This window comes from Castanea sativa, chromosome 2 (genome assembly GCF_040712315.1).
Source record: "Castanea sativa cultivar Marrone di Chiusa Pesio chromosome 2, ASM4071231v1".
NCBI lineage: Eukaryota > Viridiplantae > Streptophyta > Magnoliopsida > Fagales > Fagaceae > Castanea > Castanea sativa.
The window spans coordinates 21,367,711-21,390,856 of NC_134014.1; the positions used below are offsets into that span (position 1 = coordinate 21,367,711).

Genomic DNA, 23,146 nt, shown 5'->3' on the forward strand with positions numbered 1-23,146 from the left:
ATGATAGTATCACATTTTTTGCTTAGCACTTGGTCTCTCTATAATTTGCAATTATTACTAGCAGAACCAATTCTGAACCAACATTTATTTTATTATCGATTGGCATTGTTGATTTGGTATTGCATTACTAATATGTGTGGTTTTTCCATGTGCAGATTGAGGGATACGTCCGTTTGTTGAGGCGTCACCCAGTGGGCATGGAGGACCACAAGGACATTACTGAGGTCCTGACGGCAGTACATGGAATTGAACGTGTACAACCTCCTATTCCTAAGGCCCCGAATGAGGAGGCACCTACTCCTACGGGCCCAAGCACTACTGAGGGCCCAAGCATGAGCACAACCCCTGCCAGATGTCGCCCTCGTCCGCCTATTGCTAGCCCTCGGGTTGTCCCTACCCCCGATCCTTCTCCATCCACCCCACATCCATCCCCTAGCCCTACCATCCCTTCATCCCCTACCCCTACCATTCCTTCACCCACCCCACATCCATCTCCTCGCCCCACCATACTGACACCCACCCCACATCCTTGTCCTAGGTCTGACATTCGTCCACCCACTCCACAGTCATTTCCTCAGCTGTTACCCATTCCATCCTTTGACCTGTGTATTGATCCAACTCCACCTGACATGTAGCAAGAGCCACCCTCCCACAGTACATCTACTGCCCTGTCTTCAGCCATCGACCTACCCCATGTTCAGGCTGAGCAGACTGTTGGGTTACCTGCAGTGGCAGAAGGTCGGCCGAAACGCATATCAAAGGCACCTCCTTGTGGGACAGGGGGGCACAAACATGGGCATAATGCCGGCCCTGAGGCATCTGACGAAGGACATGCAAGACCTCCTCCTCATTATACGAGACGGCATAAGATTCAAAAAAGGTAACTCAAAGCTGAATGTGAAACAACACACTTTATAACTAGTGGTATTCCTCTTTTCACATTTCAATCTACTATTGATTACTTCATGATATTATTATGGAGATCAATATGGTTTTAACGTACATTTTTGGAAGTAGGTGATGGGAACGAGTACGGAGGGGGCCAAAATGACAGTGATGCGGGTGTAGAAGACGGTAAGCAACTACTCTGACTTTGGCGGTTAAATCAATGGCCATTGTTTGCTACTATGGTAAAGTCTTGGGCTGCCAAGCCTAAGTAACAATTGAGTTTGAGTCTTGAGAGTTGAGAGTAGCTGCTTAATGCATATGCCATGAATGGTTGGACCCGATTGAGAAGTATGTGCATGTTTTATCTCTAAGTTACCAACATCTTCAATTGAATTATCTGCTTTGCACATGAATCTTATCCTAAACCATGTTGCTTATGTACTCGCTGTACATGGTTGACACGTGGTATTTTTGCCAAGTTTTTTAGTTTTTACTTTTTCAGAGATTCTGAATCTAGGACATGGTTTTGCATGTAGTTGGTGTTTGTAAAGGACTACGATAGATAAGTTTCAAATGCAACCCTGAAATTTTTGACTCATGAGCTGATGAGTGTACTTTCTCTGGTAATGATGTAGATTAACCACAAAATAAAAAAAAAAGTAAAATTTTTTTTGTTGAGAAACACACGTATATAATGGACACGTATATAATGGAGAGGATGAGATAAAAAAATATACTCACACGTCAATACCAGGATAATACTAAAACTGTATGCAAAATAAAAAAAATAAATTAAATATTTATTTATTTATTATGATGATGGTATTAAACTAATCATACCTCAATTTGTAAGTTTTTTAATAGATCTCCATTAAAAGTAGCTACAAGTCCATAAGCATTTTTCTTCCATAATTTACTTCACAGTGAAGCTAATACGAAAGGTTGATACCCATTTATGTTGTAGTGTTTCTTGTGTTGGGAGGTATCCTTGTTGAGTGATTGTTGAATAATGTAATCGTTTAAACGAATCCCTGTATTAAAGTTTTTTTTTTAATGAGTTATGTTTATGTAGAGTTTTTATTTGAATCTTTATGTGGATGACTGTAAGCATTGTTTGCAGCCTGATAGATCAGATGAACAGGGCAGAGCTGAAGCTGCTGGGGGTGGAGTCATCTTTGTGAATGGAGCTCGAGTTGAAGGCATTCTTGCAATGTCCCGAGCAATAGGTAATATTTTACACATCTAACCAAAGTATTTCCTTGTCAAATTACATTTACGACCACATGGTATTGGTATGACTCCTAAATGTTCTTATTGCATGATTACCATTTGTGGTTTTATAAGGTAACATTTTAAGTTCAATTGAATGCGATTTTTCGTTTCTTATTATTTTAAGTGGTTCTAGCAAATGAAAATGCTTCTGAAACTATGGTTGTTTGTACACCATATAAGTTAACAACATGCATTGTCTTTATCATTTTCACAATGTATTCTCTTTTGACTTAATGATTGAATGCGTCTCTTGAAGGTTGTAGTAACAAACATATAGGGACTGCATTCCTTCTTTTTTTTTTTTTTTTTTTCTGGTAAACGCTTTAAATTGTGAGGCACTCGGGTGAATTGAGAAGTCAGATGGGTTATGTCATTTTGTGTCAGTTTACATTAGGATTCAGCTATTTGTGCAACAAGCAGGTCAATCCTTGAAGTGGCCAAGTACAGAACTTCCAGTACAATGAAGTGGTTAGTCTGATCTTGGCTTGCCTCTTGACTTACAACTGAAGTTGTCTTCCAAAAACCAGTATAACAAACTTTGCCATGGTGATCAATGGTAAACATTCTTAATTCATGTCTTGGTTTTTGAAGATGTTTCATCTCTCATGTTGAAAAAGGTTGAACAATAATGAACATCTTCTGGTATGTCCTTAGTGTAAAAAAGGTTCCTTGACGTTGTTAGGAAATTTACTATCATGCAATTATAATATGGACATGAAGCTTAGCTTGTCTGTCATTATACATTGGAATCTGAGTGGGAGATTCTTTTTCAATATAAAATTTACTTGAGCACCTATAAAGACAACAACCAAATCATGGGTCTTGTTTTATTTTTATGGGAGTTTGGTTATTTGGATTCTGACAGTAACATTTGAAGAGCTGAGTTGTCAAGATATGACCTTGTTTAATAACTCACTGTGATCCATTATAGTGAAGAGGAACTAAAATGGCTTAACCATGACAGATGTGATTATGGACTTTGCATGTTAAGCTTAAATGGCAGTAGGTGTTCATGGATGACTGAGAGAGATAAAGTAGCTGTTAGGTTATGTGAATGTAGTTTATGGTACTAAGAAGAGTTATTTGTTGATGTGTATATCAGTTTCTTATTTGTGTAGGATTGTTGTCTTCATATTATGTGGCTGCATCTGGGATAATGGCTAACATGTTTGAGTCATTTTTGTATAGCTGAAAACATCTAAGCTGAAGATGGTGAAGCTAACTTTGATTGCCCGTGTAACTGATGGTCTTCCACTAGCAGAGGGTCTGGATGATGGCCGTGATATAAAAGATGCTGAATTCTACAAACAGCAAGTCAAGGCTTTGTTTAAAAACCTATCAAGAGGTCAGAATGAGGCTTCAAGGATGTCAATTGAAACTGGCCCTTACGTGAATGGTATCCTTGTGAGATTTTTCATGTGTGTGTGTGTATGTATTTTCCCAGTATTACTTACAACTCAGATAGAAACAACAGTATTATTTCTGTTACAATGAGTACGCAATCTCTTTATAGTTTAGAGAGTATTCAAACACAATGTGAAACCCAACTTGATTCAATCTACCCAAAACTGAAACTGCAATTGAATTTGGGGTTGGCTTGAAACACAACGTGAAATTATGGAGATTTTATATCCATAATAGATGATTGTGAGATATTGAGTTCCTTGTAGGCGTTGTGGTCTAGTTAAAATTGTTCTATCATATTTACCTAACTAATGCAAGATTTGATGGGAATAGCAGCTTCAGTTTAGAAATTATGCTGTCTTTTTCAACATGTCTCTATGCTGAAGTACCCTACTTTGCATAAAACAGGCTCAGTTACAATTTGTTTCTTTTTACATCAGTTGGACATCTGATCTTCTTTTCGATATGCTCTGTTAAAATAATAATTGTGTCTGAATGTGGAACAATCTTAATGTTACCTTGACGTAAGTTCTTAGTTATATTATTGAAGGACGCGTTTGTTACTTGACAATGTGTCACCGTGCTTATCCTAAAAAACTTGCCTTTCAATACCTTGAAGACCTCAATCAAAGTTGAGCGTGTTAATGGGGCTCAAATTGAAAATGCTGCCAGACCTTATGCCTTCATCAAATTTGGTATATCTAGTTTTTTCTTCATGATTCTTTTGTGTACTTGCTATTCTTACAGCATTCTTGTTGGTGTTTCTTTTGATGAGTTTAATTTTCCTACTAAACTTAGGCCACGTTTAAAAGACACATTCATACAGAAAACCAAGAAACTGTACCACTCCCCCGGACCCAGCGGAATATTGCAAAGTTGAATGATGAACTCTATGAAGTCCACCAAATATATCACTCGCAATGTTCAGGAACTTCTTGGTGTTGGTGAAAAGTTGGACTGTAAGATATTCCTTTTTATTTTCAGAATTACTTAAATTTAATTATGTTATTTTGTTTTGATGTTTGTTTGAAGCTATGCAACATAATCTATTCGCAGATTTTAAATAATGTATGAAATGCTTAACATCTTGCATTGTTGCATTCAATAAGAAATTTCTCTTTGGTCACTCTGGTGGGTTTATTTCACAGGTCTGTATAGCTTTGTGTGCACCTTTTAAACTTTGGCCACCCCAAAAGGAACATTGAATGACTTAGGATACTTGTAGTTGTATGTGTGTGCTTGGAAATGCATGTATGTTGCTTTGTTGATGTGTGGTTGTGTTTAGTCTTGAAACAATAAGGTATTATAGTTTCATAACTCTCTTGTAGCTCACATCCCCCCTCCCCGCCCCTCCCTGTGTGTGAAGGTCACATATTTCTGTTTATCTAGATTTTGCTAAAAAGATATCAGAAGAATTACTTTGTAACTTTAGTTTTTCCTTTTTAAATTTTTTGTCTTCAATATTACAAGTAATATAATCTGTTTCATATTTCAATTTTGCAGAGGTCAGTGAAATGTCAAGAGTGATACTGTCAGAATCTCGTATATATGCTAATAAGGCAAGAGACTTAAATCGACAGGTTAGTTCAATTAGATTAATGCACTCCATAAACATGAGAACCATCCAACTAAATTCTTTGGTTTGTGGAATCCTTATGAGCATCCTTGAATGTACTACTGAAACTGCAATTTGTTTGGTGCACAGATGTGCTTGTGAAGCCATGTTTGTGTGTGTATATACGTAAAGAACCCGTGGCTGATAATGTTAATGGATATTTGTTAGCAGTGTTGGTAAAACCGAGCTTTAAGTGCAAAGTGTGAAGCACCAAGGCTCCAACGCTTTTCCCCTATGAGGCGAGACACATTTAAAGAAGTGCGCTTTAGGCATGCTTTTTTGTCATTTTTTATATTTTTCAATAAAATTTAAATGAAAACTGAATTGTTGCTATAGTTGAATCTTTTCATTTTTTATATAATCCATTGATTAGGCATATTTTGTGTGTAACGTTAGGCTCTATTTTTATTTTTATTTTCTTGGTTTTTTCTTCCCAAAAAGTAACTCACCCATCTTCTTTTTATTTTAAATTTTCCCCTTTGAATTTAAACTATATGATACCAATTACCAAATCTGCTATGCCCATTCTTAGTTCATTCATGGAAAAGACTGGGTAAGAGTCTACGTTCTCTATGAGCACTAAAATGGCTTGGACTGTAGAAAATTAGAGAGTAGTATGATTTGATCAGTTTTGTGGATGATGTGGAAGTCATGGCTGTCTATATATCTTTCAGATTTCAAAAAAAGAAAAGAAAAGAAAAGTGGTCGTATTTGTCCTAAGGGCATTGCCGCATTGGTTTATAAATATTTTTAGAAACATTTTATAGGAAAAGAAAAAAACAACTGATTTTTTGTCACAATTTTTTTTTATATTTTCCATGAAAGTGGTATCAAAACTTTCCTCAAATTATCCATTAACAAATCCTCTAAGGGTATCCATTACGTGGATCCTATTTCTCTCTTAATTGCTGGTGGAGCTTATTTTTTATCACTGTATTTGCCTGATAGAGGACTGGTGCAGATGCAAGCTTGTAAAATTAAAAAATCAGCATGCACAGTATTTGTGACTCTATTGATCCCAATGTTTTAAAGCCAAACCTGTATCCTCATTTTTTTATATTTACTAATTGTTAAAATAAGTGAAGATTATTTGTATTACAAGTAATATATTTTGTTCTTACTCTTATTTTTAATTTTAGTTTTGCCTAATGATTGATGTAATACTCTAAAGTTGGGTTATCGATGCTTTCTTCATGCAACCATGAAGGATATAGCCTGTTGAAGTTGAATTTTTTAACCATAAGGAGGCATATATACTAGCAGATTTCTTTTTTGGAAACCAGTATCCCAAGAGCTTAAGATATAAAAATAAGTGGGCTAATAAAATATATCAAGCATCCAGTACCACTCCCTCTCATGTGCAAGTTTGCCCCATATTCATGAACCAGTCCTAAGACATGCAGAATAGACGAATGAAATCCTAATGGGGGTTGATTTTGTTCAAATTGAAGACCTCTTAGCCAAACTAACTCTGATGTCAATTCAGAACCTTTGAAACAATGTTTTAGCTGTTGGGAAGTAAACCAAGAATCCATATCAAGCACCAATTGACAATACTTAGATATTGTATACATGCTGGCCAATGAGTTATGTCATTTATCTTTCTAATGCTTCACTTTCCCTTCTTTTCCCAGATGGTCGAGAGAGCAGAAAAATATGAACATATATGTTGAGCCACGCGTGCGAGAGGAACAATTGAACAAAGTCATCTTACTTCAACTTCGTACAAACTTGGAAAGATGGTGAGCAGTGAAATTTTTGTAATTGGAAGATGTTCAACAACTACTACTGACTCAATTGTTCCATGTGTAATTCAATATACATACTTTCTCCACTTCTCATTTAAATTGTTCAATCCATGTTTTTTTTTTTTCAAAAATTTTTTCTTTAAATAAATTGTTAACCATTGCCCTAAGGGCATCCGTTAACATTTTTGTTTAAAATTTTAAAAATAAATTAATATTGTCCAAGTCTTATCACTCTGTTAAGCCACGTAGGATATATAAACTAACGGACATAGATAGAAGCTTGAAAAATAGAATATTTTGCAAAGTTTTAGGGAGGAAAATTGAACACTCTTTTGCTGTGACTGGGTCCAAACCAACTTTCTCTTGAGCAATTAACCTTCAATCCAATTTTGCAAAAAGCAATTTTCCTTTTCATGGCTCTAACTATTTGTTTGAAAACAACTTATCTAGCATTTTTTGCTGAAAGTATGCACAGGAAAGTAATAAAATAAAAATAAAAACAAATAGATTATAGAGGCAATTAAAGTTGATCTTACAGGATGTTTTGCGCTGTACAACCACTGATTAGTAAAATATTGTTCTTTGTTAATTGCATCAAACTATAATTGTGTCTTGTAAAATCTTTGTTTAAACACAAATGAAAGACTCCATTATTCATTTATTGCTAGCACCTTTTATTCAAAGCTGCCCATTTTTTTATGTTTATGTATTGAATTTTTCCTCACATGAATTATAGGGATTTTGATGGTAACTTATGATTAAATACAACATGCCAATTATTCATTATGAAGTTCTTTTGTATATATTGAGAAAAATCTTTATTTCCTCTGGCCTGATTTGCAATGCCATGTGTAGGATTGTTGGGTTTGGCACAAATCCTCAATAGGGTAGTCGAAGTTAGCTTCATGATTGAATTAGCAAAGTTAAAATTTTTAATGGGATGTACATGCCTTTCACATGTTTGAATTATAAGTAGACATGGGGGGTTTGTTTGTGGGTAAATGCATGTGGGGTAGAAAGTCAGAAAAATAGGTCTGTGATTTTGGAGGGAGTTACAGTACCAAGAAACATTGTTCAAAAAATAAAAAAGTATCCTCACATTACCATCTGATTGTGAAATATGCATTGAACTGTTAATTAAACAAGAGTTTACATCACTAAAAAAAAAAAAGTCTTAAAGTGATTGCCTTTCTGCCCAATTTTACCTAACTAATATGAACAATGGAACATGATTAATTGCCTTGTTTAGTGCTTCATGTTAGATTTAAAAATGTACGCACTCTTCATTTTTGTAGGACAATAGCACATACAGATTTGAAGCTGGAATTGTCCCTCCATCCCCAATAAACTTTGAAAATAGGCAGCCAACTATTTGATAACTCTTTCAAGATGCCTCAAGACAGTTAACCACAAAATCAGCTCCATATATTGAAAGTGGTTCAAGTCTCCAACGACTATATGTCCATAAACTCACATCATAACCCACACCACCAGATAAAATCAATGATTGGGTAGAAATGTTGCTGATTTCGTCATTTTATGGAGGTTCATATAGCGGCCGGTTTTCAAGTTCTGCTTCAGCAGCAGTGAGATTCTCTTTAGCTTTAATGATTCTTTCTTGACGAGATTCTTCTTGCTTCCTCAGGTCTTCCATTTCTTTATATTTTTCCCTCGTACTTGCACCCCCTATAGAAAATGTAAATGAATGGAAACCTAAGGATTTAGGATTTCAAGAGTGATACTGTCATTGAAAGAAGCTAGAGACTATCTTTCTCTTGAATTTCACAGCCAAGTGCCTGACATAGTGGCCTACATGAAAACCTTGCTGGAAACTGAAATCATATCGTGTCACTTTAGGTGCTACAAGGACACATTCAATCAAAGTTGCCCAGGTCTGGTTTCATATTTCTAAAAAAAAATTATTCATTTCCAAATGAAGCTAAATTTTTACGAAATAGAATTGATTGATTCTTCGTACCCTAGTCTCTTTTTTTTTTGTCTCTCCCAGTGGATGCTCCAAATGTAATGGTGCAACTGGTTACATTGGCTCCATTGGAAATGAGAAGTTTGGAGAGGAGATGACAAAAAATTAAAAATCAGCAGGTGTTAATGTGAGTTTCTCTTCGTCTTAGACTTACAACTGAACGTTGGTTATGTCTTCACCTCCTTCCTCATGTTAAGACAATTATGAAAATTGTAATCAGGTACAATATTACAAGGATGAATCTACATCAACTGGAACCTATGCTGTTTGTGTGGTTGGTGGTCAAAGGTCAGTTCATATGTCTGCACGTAATCTTGAAATGCAAGGTCAGTTCTATCTTATAACTTTGATTGCTCAGTTTCATGATCTCGAAAAATTGTATCTCCTTCATTATAATGGGACTTGTGTTCTCTATAATAGCTTATGATTATCAGGTACACATCTTATATTTATGGAATTATGAGAAATATATTTGTCTGTTGTGACTCTGGTGTTAGATGTTAGAACATTTACAGTGTTCAATTCTAATTTGCAGGAAATTGGAGTTTTAGTCACAATATTTTTTGCCTGTTCCATGCTTGCGTTGGCCTGATTTTACCTTCACTGGCGAAATTAAGGACAATGTATGTTAAAGTAAGTTTTTTATCTTATAACTTTTGAAGAGTCAGCTATAAATTTTGTCAAGAAAGAATCTCCTGTGGTGCCTCGTAGCTGTACGTTTCTTGTCACACGATTGTATTTATTCACAGGTTTGGAGGTTCATTTACATTTTGTATAGGGGGTGCAAGTACGAGGGAAAAATATAACGAAATGGAAGACTTGAGGAGCAAGAAGAATCTTGTCAAGAAAGAATCATTAAGCTAAAGAGAATCTCGCTGCTGCTGAAGCAGAACTTGAAAACCGGCCACCATATAAACCTCCATAAAATGACGAAATCAGCAACATTTCTACCCAATGATTGATTTTATCTGGCGGTGTGGGTTATGATGTGAGTTTATGGACATATAGTTGTTCGAGACTTGAACCATTTTCAATATATGGAGTTGATTTTGTGGTTAACTGTCTTCAGGCATCGTAAAAGAGATATGAAATAGTTTTTTTTGCTATCATAAAATGTATTGGTGTACCTATAAAATAAACTGTGATCTTGTTGTTGTACTGGTGCAAGAGTCCCCAATGGACTACATTGTATGTATAGGTATTCTATTTGCAACTGTAAAGTTTGGAAACTAAACTAATGGTCATTATGTTAATGGTCAGATATTTAGATTTTATGTTGTACCTTCTTCAGTTACATCAATCTTCAATCCAATTCAAGTACTTAACTTAGGCCACCTAATCCAATGCAACCCTTTATTTATACAAAAATCTAATTTCTTTTGTTGATAAGCCATGTATAAGAGGAAAAAATTTATATCTTTGAAACAGTGTCATAACTCTATTTTAGATGTGTTTCATAGTTTTGTTATTTATCTGAAATTAATTATCAAATTTAGAAACTAAACTATTTAATTTATGTCTTTGAAACTAAACTACAAATTGTCCAGAAGTTTGAAATTAAACACCCTCTATTTTAGATTAATTTCATAGTTTTGTTATTTATCTAAAATTAGTTATCAAATGTAGAAATCGAGTCTTTGAAACTCGATTTTTAATGTGGAAATCGAGTTTCAAAGGCTCGATTTTTAAATATATCCCCTGAAAACATAGTAAAAAATAATCAAGCCTTTGAAACAAAAATTAACCAAAGGAAATCAAGTTTGAAAGGCTCGATTTTATTATGTGGCTTTTTTAAAATATATCAAAAAGATAAATGAAAATCAAGTTTGAAATTTCCACAAAAAATCGAGTTTTAAAGGCTCGATTTGATTTCAGTAGCTTTTTAAATCAAGTTTTAAAGACTCGATTTTCATTGAAAATCGAGTTTCAAAGACTTCATTTACATTCGTGTACCACCAAATATAAATCGAGTTTCATAGACTCGATTTACATTGAAAATCGAGTTTCAAAGCCTCAATTTACATTGAAAATCGAGTTTCAAGGACTTGATTTTTAGTTTAGTGGTTTTTTTAAAAAAATAACATCCCGTGGAAATGCCGCCTTTGAAACATTTTTTAAGCAAAGGAAATCGAGTTTCAAAGACTCGATTTCCACTGGGATTTTTTTTTTTTTTTTTTTTTTTTTTTTTTTTTTTTGCAGCTACTGCAGCAATAAACCATAATTAGTTTTTCCCTTCCCCTACAACAGTAAACAACTAGATACAACCAATCAAAGGGAGAGTAGTACATCAGAAACAAACAACCGGATTAAAACAGTTACTATTCATTGCTGGCTAGGCAAAAGCTGCACAATGCAACTAATGTAACGAGTACAATGGATATCAAATAGTTCAATTACAACAACATTTAGCAATAAACAAAATATAGAAAATAACAACTAACTAAAATTAACTTAGTCTACATTCGGCAACAACATTCAACAATAAAAAAAAAAAAAAACACTTGTAGATAACCACAACATTCAGCACTTGTCCATACAGAAGATAACCACAAGTCCCACGTACATTGCCAAAACTTCAATTGAGTCTCCGCTTGCCTGACAAACATGAAAATACAATCGTTAGTTTCCAATGGCGAAGAACAAAAACCAAATGAAATTCATAACATATTATATAAAAACAGTGAGAGCACTTGCCTAGTTTGTAGCACTACCACTTGTCGAAGCCCCACGGGAATTGGGACAGCTTCTACGGTTATGCCCCTCTTGATGACACAATCCACATCGCTGCCTCGGTTGAATCTCCCTCAAGTCCGGATCTTCCCTCCGGCTTCCTCGTTCTCGCCGTACCCCATCCATTTCATTCTTTATTCTTGAGGCCACAGGACGACCTTTGGCCCGCAACAGCTGTGGGTCAGGCACCCACTGTGGTCCGCGAATGTCCCTCCACAATGACTCTGACTTTGGCACCACAAAATTATGTGAATATGTCTGAATGGCGTTGTTCAAACTGTAACATGGGTCAATATAGCTGGTCGCATCGAGGTGCAGACCTTGAAGAACTTTAATTGCGTGTGAACAAGGGATCTTCAAGTTTTGCCACTTTCCACAACCACATATTCTATCAAATACGTGCACTTCATGACTGTGGTTTCCCCTTCTACCTCTATGGTCGTTGTACGGGGTAAGCACTTGATATACACCAATTTCATGATTAAAATTCCTCACAGTGTGACCTGCAGTTTTCTGCGCATTTTTGTTATAGATCTCCATTGCATAATCACTCCACACCTTACCTCGAGAGAGATCTTCCGTAATTTTTTTATGTCGATCGTGGAAATATGCAACAAGTTTAGACCAAGTGAACTCAACCAATGCCGCAATGGGCAAACCGTGGGCACCTTTAAGTACCCCATTAAAGCACTCAGAGATATTGGTTGTCATTGCCCCGTAACGTCTTCCACCATCATGTGACTGGGTCCATTTGTCCAGATCCTCACTGATTAAATATATGTATGGCATACAGCGTGCAACATGGCGATCAGTAAGGTCTAAACCCCTCAGTAAATTAATCTCGGCCTCCTTAATGATTTGCATTATAGATTCAAATTTAGCTTCATGGGTCGCATATCCAGCTTTCAAGGCCAATGCCTTTAGAATCGGGTCATCAAAGCGTCTGTTGAAGTTGCTAGCAACATGTCCAAGGCAATATCGGTGATATACCTATTCTGTTCCGTCCCTCCCTCTAGGCCACTGTCGAATGGCGTTTTTTATACCTTTATGTTGGTCAGAAATAATGCAAATGCCATTGGCAGGTGTAACATGCTCAATCGAAGCCCTGAGACACTCTAAAATCCACCCCCAACTAGCCTCTGACTCCTTGTCCACACAGCAAAGGCAAGAGGCAAAACCTTTTGGTTGGCATCGGTTGCCATTGTAATCATCAAACCCCTTTGTATTTACCATACAAATGAGTCCCATCAATACTGATCACTGGCCTGCAATATTGGAATGCAGCAATGCATGGAACAAATGCCCAATATACATAGCGCAATAACGCAGAATTCTCGTATGGCCTAGGTACAGTGTGATAGTTGTATTGGGTACCCGAATCCTGATCCAAGTATGCCAACAACAACTTTCGCAACCTTTGGTAAGACTCCTCCCAATCCCCAAATATCTTAGCAATTGCCTTTTGTTTTGCGTCCCATACTTTATAGTAAGAAAGCTCATGTTTATACTTAGTATGTATGATGTCCTAGAGATCTTGTATACGAGTAGTGTGATTTTGTCGCAATTTTCCCACAATTTCTGATGCAACAAAATTAGAATCCATCATTTTACCGTCTCTTCGCAGGCCAAAGGGTATACAAGTGTGTGGACCCACATAAGACGTAACCATCCATAGACCATTAAGTTTAACCTTCATGAATTCCCCAACGTACCACTTGTAGTTGTCATCAACGCATGCAGCGCACAATTTACTTTTGGTCGACCTCCAGATTATAAAATTTCTATTATCATTTGCTGCGTATATTATCAATGCACGCTTCACCGCCTCCTTATTTGCAAAAGTCAACCCTTTATGAAAATGCATCCCATCTTCCCAAGTAGAAACAAATGGTATCTGAAGACGTGAATGATCAACCATATTTTTCCAAGTATTTGCGTAAAATGAGTCGGCAAGAGGTCTGTAGGCAGTGGTCGTATTTGTATCATGCTGGATGCCAATATCATCGTCTGCATCACCTTCATCATGGTACTCCATATTTTCCTCTTCAAAATTGGGAACGACTTCTTGGTCATCCATATCGTTCTCAAAGTCGCCTTGCTCAATCCTCTCTTCGTATTCATCTACGTCATCAATATTTTCACCATCATTCGCGGCATGATCTTCGTCTTCGTCTTCCTCCTCTAAATGTGTTTCTTGAGGATGGAGTGGTTCACCAGTATTGGCAACATAATCTTGAGATGGGAGCGTATAACCTCCCATTGTATACCCTCTCATTGTAGTACATCCATCATCTAGGGCTGTAAATTGTAAAGCCGTAGTTGTTTGTTGCACCACCTCAGTATCAACTTCTACAAGCGGCTCCGAACTTACGTACAACTTAGCAGCATTTACTTGGGGCATTTTTGGATCCTATTAAACATCATCTTTACATGTTTGTCTTCTTTGATCGCCATATACCCGTAATTTATTCATTCATGAAGGATTTCTTGTGGGTAACGATAAATAATCTTGATGTCATACCAAGCAGGGTTCAAATTCAATGAGTGCATTATTTTCCTCTTCAAATCATCCAACGTCTTCAACTTACGACGTATCATCATGTAATAGCATTCAATACCTGGCCCTCTAAATGGGAATCCATCAATCTCTCCAGGATTGTCAAGGGGTCCACCATAGTATACATTTATATCAATATTCTTCAGAGATTGTGAACCTATTAGAGAGTAAATTATAATATGTTAGTGACATATTTTATCTCTTTTATTTAACATCAATTACAAAACCTTGAATATCTACTCAAAGTACAAAAATTACAACTTCTCACCCCACAATTGCATATACTCACCCCACATCACATACAAACACACTCAATCATTATCATTTCGTACTCAAACAAATAAAAAAACTAAGGACAAAACTCACCCCCATTACAAAATTTCGACTCAGTTCTAACAAAAATATAAATAAAAATATCAAACCAAACAACAAAAGTCATGAGGATGTGCAAATGAATGAGTGTAATTTGATCATGAGCAATCAAAATTAGACATATCATCTAATTTCAAAATCAAGGCATTAATATGCAGTTAAATATACCAGATGTGATATACAAACTCAAATTTAATACAAATTATGGAGAAAATGAAGCAGATAAATTCACCAAAAGCTAGCAAAAAGACTTCCTAGATCATGAATAAAATATATATATATATATATATATATATATATATATATATATCTTTCTCCTCACTTTCTAAAATATATATATATATATGTATGTAAATATATATTAAAAATATTTTATATATAGTGGTTAATACAAAGAAATAACAAATAATTAGGAAATGTCATGACAAATTCAATGCAAGCAACACTTTCTAAAGCACTTATATACACTAAACAATCAACTAGAGAGTAAGGAGACCCTTACCTGACATGAGGATGTGCAAATATGCTACTAGGATTGTATGAGAGTGAAGAGAGGAGCAATGTCTGTGTGAGAGTTGAGAGAGGAGCAATATTTGCTGAATGTGTATGAGATGGTTTTGCTGAATGTGTGAGAGAGAAGCAATGTTTGCTTTTCTGTACAGTTCTTTTTTTTAAGATTCCTGAGACCATGCTACACTAACTTATCTAGACCATGCTTTCTTTTTCTGAAGATTCACGAGATACTTATTCAAATCAAACCACTACACTGACTTAGACCATGCTTTCTTTTTCTGAACATTCACGAGACATTTATTCAGCCAAGACACTGACTTATCCAGATGGAAGTGACAGATGGGACTTAAGCAAGGGGAAAGACCCCACTTAAAAATCGAGTTTCTGAGACTCGGTTTCCATTTTAGTAAACCGAGTCTCTAAAACTCGAGATTTAAGTGGCGTCTACGTGGACTCACCGGTAGGAATCGAGTCTCTAATGCTCGGTATAAAACTCGAGTCTTAGAGACTCGATTTCCAGGTGGACGCCACCTGGAAAAAATGCCACATCAAACTGTAAAAATCGAGCCTCTAAGACTCGAGATGTTAGTAAATTATATAGTTTCAAAACCGGGCCTGCTAACTATATAGTTGGAAACTAAGGGTTAATTTACTATTTTCCCCCCTTCCTTGCCTCCTCTAAAAACTTGAGTGACTTTGTGTTTTAACCCAGAACCAGAAGGAAGTGCTTTCAGAAGCAATTATTTTTCAGTCAGATCGATGAAGGCCACGGAGCAGAGTCAGCATGGCCAACTCACTTCCCAAAATGGTCCTCTAGGATTTGTGAGTTTTGCTTTTTTTTGCACATGGGTTTTTGGAGTTGTTCTTGATTTTTTTTTTTTTTTGGGTTTCTTACTCTTTCTGTTTGCTGAAAAAGTGTGGGAAAAAAAAGGAAATGGAGTTTTGGCTTTTTTTTTGTGTGGTTATTTGGTAACTATAGATGGTTGCTTTACGAACTAATTAAACTTTATGAAACTGTTTTGCTCCGTTTGGTTAATGAGAAAGTGTGAGAAAACTAAAGAAGTTGGGATTTTGGAACTTGGTTTTTGTATTTTTTAAGGGCTGAGGCAGCCTAGACTTCCTATAAGTTGGTTATATGATTATGCTCTGTTAAGTTAATGAGAAAGCGTAGGAAATACGCAGAAAATTAGAACTAGAATATTAAACATTAGGAATTTCATTATGTGGCACCTGAAATTGCAAAGGTGTCCTCGAGAAAAAAAAAAAGGCCTAATTCAAACACTTTGGCTTAGTTGGTGATCTAAATGACATTAGATTTAGAATTTCCATTCGTGTCTGTCTAGCACTGGTCAACTACTTTCTCTACTTTTAAAGACATGCTGATAAGTAGTTCCAAAGTCAAAGAGTCTTAAACAGTTCTTTCCATTAGTGTTTTTCATTGGCAAGTAGGTAGAGTTGATTTATACTTCTCTTAACAGTAACAGGGATAGGCCATATTTGTAATTATTGCATGTTGATTCATCACTTAAAATTCTCTTGTATTGATGTTCTACCCATGTTGAATCTTGGATCTTCCTTTTTTGCCTTGCCACTGCATTAATGTTCAATGTTCTATCTAAGTCTAGGGGGATTTGAGAAAAAAAATTTCTTTTTGAGATGTTGAGCCAGACCCTTTGAAGATTTGATGTGAATGTTTACCCTTGGTTTGGTTCTTGAAAAATATGAGTGAAGGAAAGGAATATGCTTGAAAACGATTCAATATGCTAATGAAAGTAGAACTTGCTGATCCAAAAAAGAAAAAAGTTTTAATTTTTAATTTTGTGTGGGGGGAGGGTGGGAGGGAAGCCATTGCTAAGTGACTAAGCGTCTTTTTTCCTTGCTCTCATGCTCTAACTGTACGTGGACTTTTTGAAAGGTGCAGTTAAAAATAATTTGCATCAAAGATATCAATTAAGGAAGAAATATCTATTGGTTAAGAAGTGGAGTATTTCTAAGAAATTAGAGCTTTTAAGGTAGAAATGGATTTTGTGTAATTTCACATTTTGGTTACTTTGATTAGATACAGTTCTCCGATATAGAATGCTTTACGGTTGGTGAATTCTTAAGATTTTTAAAAATCCTATCTAGATTTGTGTTTATCAACTTCGCGTAAGGAATTGTTAGTGGCATTTATTTCATAGCTTCCCTTCTCATTTCTAATTTCTTTCTTTTTGTTGAGACATGGAAGAGAGTAATAGTATTCCAGATTTTATAAAGGCGAATAACTAACTCAATGTGTGTGGTGGATTTTGTCTCTATCTACAACAGAATAAGACCGCCCATGGTTTTCTCATTTGATTTTGTTTTATGAAATAAAAAAAATTAATGTTTTTATTAAGCTATTTGTGTTTTTTTTTTTTAGTTTGGTAGGCCTGGCTTTTTTTGGTCTAAGTGGTTCCTATAATTTTGGATTTCTCTATTTTTTAAATTTTAATTTTTTTTTGCTTTATTTGGAATTTTATTAGCTGATGTTGATTGCAGTGTTTGTAGAGAAGGGGAAAGATAAATTGTATGCGGCAGCAGGCGTGACAGTTTTGGAACACGACAATCTATCGTCTGAGCTTTCATCAACAGTTATGTGCCTTATTTGCATGGAGAAAGTATCTTCAAGTGACGTGACAACCATGGATTGTGGTCACCACTTTTGCAACACTTGTGAGTACCAATTGGATAAATTTGTTCATGTTTTAAATTTGACTGCACAAATATTAAATTCCTCTTTTCTTGGGGTTGGCCAAAACACTTTAAAATAATCTGTATCCCACTTGAATGCATAAACACAGGTAAAGAAGTTTATTTAGTTAATCATTCTGATCTTTTTGAAATTGAAGAATAATTGAACCTTTTTCCCTGCCTCTAAATTGGTCCAAAATAGAACCAGATTGGTTTAAGATGGTCCACCTAACACTTTGAAATGTGATATCATGATCCACTTTTACATTCATTCAGTTTTTTCTGCTTAAGTAAAGATTCGTTTTTACTAACTTTTGTGATTATGCAAACAAGAACAACAAACTCAATGGCATTCTTAGAAAACAGATGGTGTGTCTTGTAACTCTTGTTGACTATGATAGGAACACTTCATTTTATTTGATTTTTCTTTCATGCCCTGACATGTCATCTGAAATTCGAAAAAAAGAAAAGTATGATCGATGGATTTAGCATGGAAAAGCAAACTGATTTTTCTTGTTTGTCTGAACTATTATTTCTCCACTTGCCAGTTGAAAGAAAAAGAAAGGGACTTACAAAACTGTTGGATGCCTAAATAACGTTCTTACAGTTATCTGTTTGGATACTATTGTTTTATTTTATTACTTGGTAATAACCATGATGCCCCCTGTGGACCTAACATTGACAGTTGGATCAGTGGTTGGATTAAAATCGTGAAAGACGAGGTGGATTTTCTTGATCACAAACAGGGCTAGCATGTTTCCTAATAAATTTAAACTTACCTAAATATTTAAATACACTTCATTATTATTTTTCTTTATTGGCTAGTCATTTGTAATAATAATATATTCTTCATTATTATTTTTCTTTATTGGCCAGTCATTAGTAATTGTTTTTGAATGCCTGAAGGGCTTTTTATTAAATATCCTTCTTGAAGTTAAGATGTACAAATCTTGTGCTTGACATGAAAGTAGCTTTTCGTGATAACTTTTCTTTTTCGTTTGAAAGGCATGATTTTGTTTTTATAATGATGCAGTGGGCTTAGATATATTGTGTAGGTAGTGTCAAATTAAAATATGGTGCAAGAATGGTGCATCCATTGAAAAGCATTATGTTGATATTTCTATCCTTTCTTAAATTTCCTTCACCATCTGTAATTACTGGGTCTCATGGAAAAGTCAAAGTCCTCTAAAGTTAAAATCTTTGTTATTGGTCGCTCTATCTCAACTTTTCTGATGGTTTTTAAATGATGAAACTATAGGTCTACTTGCTTCTTTTGTAACTTGGATCAGCCAAATGCCACAGTTCGTTCTAGAGTTGGAAATCTCAAAGGTATTGACACAAAACCCAATCTTTATCTTCTTGATTTTTTTTTTTTTATAAAAATTTTATTTACCACTTTATTGGCATACACTTTCACAACTCAAAAAATTGTGTAAAGAAAAACTATACTTTTTTTATAGTGAGAAAAAGTGATAAGAATAATTGCATGCACTTTTTTTTTTTTAGTGTGTTTGAATCTCATTGGTTTGTGAGTAGTGGAAAAAAAAGAGTAGATCAATTTGGAAGTTACAACAATCTTTATATAATTGCCAGAAAGAATAAGATAAAAATTATGATCATAGAATAATTTAGATATAATGTGCAAAACTCTCAAAATTTTGTGAGTTCAACTTATTAAAATAAGAAATAAAAACATTTTGAATAGATAATTTGAAATGCAATTTGCATATTATTGCAAACAAATCATTATAGATAACCAATTAATCATACATGTAGGACCATATGTATCAAATTTATTTATTTATTTTTTGTTGTATTATGTTGCATTTTGTTCATTGTTGTGCTCCTAATGTCTTAGTGGAACTAAAATTATTATAGGTTATTTGTTATAGAAATGTGGTTTTAGAACCTAGGAGGGAAAAAAAAAAAACCCTATAGCGGTGGGCAAAAACCGCTGCTGAAGGACTAAAATTATGAAATAATTGAAGACCTATAGTGGCGCTTATTGCCCGCTGCTAAAGCTTCAAACATAAAGCGGTGGGCGAAACCATCGCTAAAAGGTACATAGGAAATGTTGTATATAAAGCCCTATAGTAGCGCTTATTGATCGCAGCTATAGGTGACAACCTATAACGGCGGGCCTATCCCGCCGCTAAAAGGCCACTTGACCCGAATGGCAACCACATATTGTTGTGGTTTTCTGCCCATCGCAATAGACCAAAACCGCCACTAAATGATAGATTTATTGCGGTGCTTTTTGTTACAGCCGCAATAGAGCTATTGCGGCACTGCAAGACTTGCGGGTAGAACTGTTGCAATAGGCCAAATCGACCTTTTGCGGCGGTTTTGGCTCGCCGCAATAGGACAGTTTTTTTGTAGTGGTGACAAAATCAATATTTTGCTATAAATATATTCAAATTGGTGACAATTTTTTTTTTCACTATAGGTCATAAAAAAAGGAGCCATCACAATTTTAAGGCTCAGGATTTACACGAGTCTATGGTGACGAAATATTTCATCCCAAAAAGTTAGATTTAGGGAGATGAAATATTCACATTACCAAATACTTACAAGAGGTAACAAAAGTCTATTCTCATCGCCCAATATTTAAGATTTAAGTATTATTGGTGGTGTAAAAATTGAAAATACCCTATCACTCACTCTCTCTCTCTCTCTCTCTCTCTCTCTCTCTCTCTCTCTCTCTCTCTCTCTCTCTCTCTCTCTCTCTCTCTCTCTCTCTCTCCTAAGCCTCATGCCTCTCAGCCTTTTAGATCGATAAGCTCACTTTTTGTCTCTGTCTCTCTTTTTCATCACTCCTCTCTCTCTACATTGTAGAAAAGAAAAGAAAAGTGGACTTTGGTTTGAAATCGTCTTCAATCATAGGGGGTTCAATCTGATCAGTAACAAAAGGACAAAGACAAAGACAAAGGTATTTCCATTTCCTTTATTTATAAATTCATAATAATAAAAATATATCTCAACTCCACTAATTATTGATGTTGGTACCAGAGTTAGTTTTTAGAGTGATTTATAGTGTGTTGAATACAAGAGGATAACTATAAACAATATTAACATCAGAGTTAAAAGATCTAAAAAATGCATTTATCTTTTGCTGCACACAATCCCAAATGAGTTATTATCCTGGGGATCTCACTTAAGGGGCATCAAAATGGGGACCTCTTCTTCCCATTTTGATAGTTTTTCCCTGAATTAACTGATTTTGTGTTGTGTGGTATAATTTGAATATGACTTGTGAACAAAGTAGGCCTATGGACTTTCCATTAGATTTGCGTTATCAAGTATAATCAAATATAGTATACATGTAATAACATCTGGATCGATAATTTGGATATGGGACATGTAATAACTAGTTTTTGACTCACGAACTATTGGATTTGTTGCCCCTCTCTAACCAAGAACCAAACCAGACAATATGTTCAGGTAATTTAATTTGAATCCAAATTGACCCTTGGTTCTTAGAAACCTGAGCAGAACCTGTTAGGTTGGGTTGTCTGCAATGGGTTATTGAGGTCCTTGTGTGTGTGTTTAAAATATATTAAAGGACTTGCTTTCTTTTTCTCTTTGAATGTTAGATGCATGGTTTCATTCAAACTATTCTCTCTAAACTCTAAAAAAAGGTTGTGGCATGAGATAACCTGTTAGTTGTTTTCTTATTTCTAAATTTTTTGTAATTGTCATGACTAATACCTTCTCTCTCTCCCTCTCTCTCACATTATTTTAATAAAAAATATTAGAGATTTTAAAATATTCCCTTTTTGAAAACACAATTTAAAAAATCAAACTTAAATGTATGTTATGGGCTTTTAGGCTAATTTTTTAGAAATGATATGTCTAAAATATTTTCGCAACACTTTCAAAACAAAGTTTAGGTGATAATTGGTTCGAATTTGAATCTACTACTGAATTTTTTTTTTAATTTTTTATCCACTGCTAACAACTTACTATTTATGATTTGTTACGAAAGTGTTGCGAAAGTATTGTGAACATTTCTCACAATTTTTTGGTTCAAAATTCAATGAATCAATATTTTGGAGAGGTTGAATTTTACTTTTAATGGCATCTATTAAGGACATATTTTATATAATTGATTAATCTTTTGACAAAATGCATTTTAATTGTAGTTGAGAAGATCTAGGATGAGTTTAGTATTTCAAGAAACATGTTGTTCAAGCCAAATATTAAAATCATAAAGATTGGACCAAGAAACAAGTGAAGAAGTGCTGTTCATTAAGGCTCGACAGAAGCTGAATTTGTCGAGATCTACAAAATTAGAATTTCCAAATCTGATTTTCAACCCATGCTGAAATATTTGTGTAAGGTTTCTTTTCTCACAGCCCTAGACATATATAAGACTTATTTTAAAGTCCGTCACAGTAGGTATGCACATAGAGAACATATGAAAAAGTAAGCAAGTGCTTTATTCTCTCTAAAAGAAGTTACTGCATCTTTGCGCCTTAGAGTTTTGTAACCAAGTGCTTCTTGATCTTCATTGTTGATGAAGTGAAGGACTTTGCAGCCAACAGTATCTTCAAGTTGCTGGAGTTAGTCATGTACTTAGATTCGTGCATCATTAGTTAGTCATGTAATGGAATTTGTGCAAAAGGGTGGTGTTCATATATTGAAAAGGTCAGAAGTTTTGAAGCGGTAGAAGGTTTTTGTTGTATGTTTATTTACGGGGATTGTAGAGTATAGGGACAAAGGTTTTGTACTAGAACTGAATTTCTTTTTATTATAGTTGATTGTTTTTCGGGAAGGTTTCTCCCCAGGTTTTTTACTATGAAATTAGTTTGTTTCATTGGTTTTCTTGAGTCATCATATCATATCTTATTTACTTTTCCGCTGTGCATAATATTGATGTTTGTTTGTTTTAATAAGCTTTATTCATAATAAATCTAATTAGCAACTAGAGTTTAAAACTTATTAATTCTATCAACTGAGGTTTAAATTTTTCAAAAGCATCAAATTTTTATTTAGGATGTTCAATTTTCTTTTTAAGATGGTTAAGTTTTTTATTTATTCTTTTTTCAAAGATGGTCAATTGCCCATATTAATTTAAAATTCAATTTTTTAAAGGTATATATATATAATTATGGGAGGGATGATGGTTGGGAACATCTACTGCTGGTAGAAGAGTAACTTCTAAACAACCTATTCATTGTTCTAGATTACAAGCTTAAATTAACAATTACAACCTAATCACCTTTATCCTCAAATTTCTGGATTTAATCTTTAGATCTGAAATTGGGTATACAATAGTGAGATAAACACCTTATCTGTGCACCTGATTACCTAGCCTACTTCTTCTAAATGGGGACCACCCTTCAACGCCT

General features: G+C 34.9%; 1 long non-coding RNA gene and 1 pseudogene across 2 annotated transcripts; both read left to right on the forward strand.

The window, feature by feature from the left end:
• Positions 1–3,369: 3,369 nt before the first annotated feature.
• On the forward strand, positions 3,370–6,922 carry LOC142623759 (25.3 kDa vesicle transport protein SEC22-1-like; annotated as a pseudogene).
• An 8,866-nt stretch (positions 6,923–15,788) lies between these two features.
• On the forward strand, positions 15,789–22,628 carry LOC142623760 (uncharacterized). Of its 2 annotated transcripts, XR_012842221.1 has the most exons (6): positions 15,789–15,905; positions 17,604–17,777; positions 19,054–19,124; positions 20,242–20,371; positions 20,631–20,724; positions 21,938–22,628. It is a non-coding gene; the product is annotated as an uncharacterized LOC142623760 (long non-coding RNA). The 2 variants fall into 2 exon arrangements; XR_012842220.1 differs by lacking the exon at positions 20,242–20,371.
• Positions 22,629–23,146: the final 518 nt, after the last annotated feature.